The following is a 3,603-nucleotide window of genomic DNA, read 5'->3' on the forward strand; positions in this document are numbered from 1 at the left end:
TGTACCTGCCTGAGAGTGTTTGATGGGGACAGTGTAGAGGGAGTTTTACCCCGTATCCAACCCCATGCAGCACCAGCCCTGGGAGTGTTTGATGGGGACAGTATAGAGGGAGGGTCGGAGAACAATCCAGTTGGGCCTACTCTTTCCCCATACCCTTTATTTTTAGTCCTTCCTAATCCTTATCCAATTCACTTTTCAAAGCTGCTATTGAGCTTGTTTCCAGTATAGGCAGAGCCTTTCAACAGTTCATTACCAAAAAGACATTTTCCCTCATGTCGCTTCTGATCTTCATTCAATCACCTTCAATCTGTGCCCTCTTCTACTTTCCCTTCAGTCATGGAAAGCAGTTTCTCTTTATCTTCCCTGGCTAAATCCTTCATGATTTTAACTACACGGATCAAATCTCCCTCTTGTCCTTTCCTACTCTACGGAGAACAAACCCAGCTTCTGTAGCAGTAATCCCTCATCCCTGGAACCATTCCAGTAAATCCTTACCGTAGCTTCTCCAAAATCTTCACATCTCTTCCTCAAGTGTGGTGCCCAGGATTGAACGCAATGCTCCAGGTGGAGTGAGCTGGTGTTTTATATAGATTTTGAATGACTTCCTGACTTTTGCACTCTATTTGCCCCACTCCCACTGAACTGCTGACCACCCAACTTCCTTTCCTGGTCCCCATGCCAGTCAGAGTGTAAGTTCGCCGTCCTCGGGTACTGTTCTTTCCACATTTGAAACTCCCTCCAGAAAGGCAACAACTCTCAATCCCTCTGTCCTTGCAAATTACCACTCTTATCTCCAACGCCCCTTTCCTCAGAACATGTAGCCTCCAGCCCCCATCCTTCCGGCAAGTCCGCTTTGCAATCTCTCCAATCAACCACTGCCACAGCACTGAAGCAGCTCTGAGCCCAGCTCACAATGTCACCCTCTGCGACTGTAATCAAAGTGCATGAGTGGCCTTTATCTACCTGCAGCTTTTGACCTGGCCCCACCAATATATTCTTTCTCTAATTTGTTTTCCCTGCCCGGGATGAAGAACTGTAGCTATGAGGATAGAATGGAAGGGTTGGGACTGTTCTCCTTGGAGAAAAGAAGGCTGAGAGGAGAATTAATAGAGGGGTTCAAGACCCTGAGGAGCTTGGACAGGGTAAATAGTGAGAAACTGTTCCCACTCAAGAGAACGTCAAGAACTAGAGGGTGCAGATTCAAAAAAAAAAAATTGGCAAAAGGAGTTAATGTGAGGTGAGGAAACATTTTCATGCAGAGGGTGGTTGGAACCTGGAACAAACTTCCTGAAAGGGTGGTGGAGGCAGGTTCGATCGAGGTATTCAAAAGGGAATTGGATTGCTACTTGAAAAGTGAGAATGTGCAAGGTTAGGGGGATAAGGCAGGGGAGTGGGACTAGGTGGGATGGTCTTTCAGAGAGCCAGTGCGGAGTCAATGGGCCGAATGGCCTCCTTCTGTGCTGTGAAGGTACTGCAATCCACATTGGATACATTATACATATTTTCTGACTTAACTGTAACGCAGTGTCAAAAGGGAATACGCTGTGCACTTTCATTCATTAAACAATGGTCTGGCTTCCACTGTTTGGGTTCTATAGAGCGCTCAGTTGGGACAAACCATCCGCATGTATAAAAGAAGAGTAGCAATGACCCGAGGATCAGTTAGTCGCGTCCTTTAAAAAGTAGAGCTGTTTTTAATTTAGATTTGGGAACTGTTCCGGTGAGGGATTTCAAAGCTGCAGGCTTCCAATTAAAGTCCGTAAGGTCACAATCAACAGGAGTTGGGTGTTCACGATCACTTAAAATGCCCACTTAGTATTGAAATAAAACCCATCGCCCCAAAATATAATTGGAATTACTTGAAATTTGCTGGGCGCTATACGAAGGTACCAAGTCACATTTTACACGCTTAAATCGGTCAGGGATTTGAGAGGGAAATAGCCAATCAGATATGATGCCTTTTTAAATTGCAGAGTCTGCACCCTTGAATTCCTGGGCAATGCACACAGCCAGGTTCCTGCACTGGCTGCTGCATTTTGCCTCATGTTGTATCCAGCACTCCAGTGGATCCGCCCATCCGCACAAGCCCAACCAATCCCATGCCACTGCTCGATTGACGCGCGGCGCCACGGGCCAATAGAAAGCCGGAGCATCGTGTCAATCAAGCACAGTCTCCCCGCCCCTCCCCCAACCCTGCTACTTGCCTGTGGCTAAAAGCAAAAAAACTGCGGATGCTGGAAATCCAAAACAAAAACAGAACTACCTGGAAAAACTCAGCAGGTCGGACAGCATCTGCGGAGAGAAACAGAGCTAACGTTTCGAGTCCGTGTGATTCTTCAACAGAACTCTCGGGTGCTGACACTCACTGAACCAGGAAAGAGGTGGGGAGCTGGTGGGATGTGAGAGGCTTCACCTCGGAACCATGATGCCTGACATCGAGTTTTCATGTAGAAAAGGGGCCCCGACTCCACCCCTGGGCCCTGGTGTGAGGCACTGCATACAACACCTTCTCCCGGACTCTGGTGTAGAGGGACCTTTACTCTGTATCTAACCTCGTGCTATACCTGCCCTGGGAGTGTTTGATGGGGACAGTGTAGAGGGTGTTTTATTCTGTATCTAACCCCATGCTGTACCTGCCCTGGGAGTATTTGATGGGGACAGTGTAGAGGGTGTTTTATTCTGTATCTAACCCCGTGCTGTACCTGTACTGGGAGTATTTGATGGGGACAGCGTAGAGTGAGATTTACTTGTGTCTAACCCCGTGCTGTACCTGCCCCTTGAGTGTTTGATGGGGACAGTGTAGAGGGAGTTTTACTCTGTATCTAACCCTATGCAGTACCGGTCCCGGGAGTTCTGGTCACCACATTATAGGAAGGATGTGATTGCACTGGTGGGGGTGCGGAGGAGATTCACCAGGATGTTGCCTGGGATGAAACATTTAAATTATGAAGAGAGGTTGGATAGACTTGGGTTGTTTTCGTTGGAGCAGAGAAGACTGAGGAGCGACCTGATTGAGGTGTACAAGATTATGAGGGGCATGGACAGGGTGGACAGGCGGTAGCTGTTCCCCTTAGTTGAAGGGTCAGTCACAAGGGGACACAAGTTCAAGGTGAGGGGCAGGAGGTTTAGGGGGGATGTGAGAAAAATCCTTTAAACCCAGAGGGTGGTGAGGGTCTGGAATGCGCTGCCTGGGAGGGTGGTGGAGGCGGGTTAGCCTCACATCCTTTAAAAAGTACCTGGATGAGCACTTGGCACGTCATAACATTCAAGGCTATGGGCCAAGTGCTGGTAAATGGGATTAGGTAGATAGGTCAGGTGTTTCTCACGTGTCGGTACAGTTTCAATGGGCCGAAAGGCCTCTTCTGAACTGGGTGATTCTGTGATTCTGTGACAGTGTAGACTGAGCTTTACTCTGTACCTAATCATCTTCTTTACCTGCCCTGGGAGTGTTTGATGGGGACAGTTTAGAGGGGGCTTTACTCTATCTAATCCCCCGCTGTACCTGCCCTGGGAGTGGATAAAGATTGGAATCAAAGGGATTCCATTCGCATACTTCAGCGAGCGAAAAATAAAATCACCAAAGACCATCTTAGAAAAAAGACT

This window comes from Carcharodon carcharias, chromosome 33, assembly GCF_017639515.1.
Source record: "Carcharodon carcharias isolate sCarCar2 chromosome 33, sCarCar2.pri, whole genome shotgun sequence".
NCBI classification, from domain to species: domain Eukaryota; kingdom Metazoa; phylum Chordata; class Chondrichthyes; order Lamniformes; family Lamnidae; genus Carcharodon; species Carcharodon carcharias.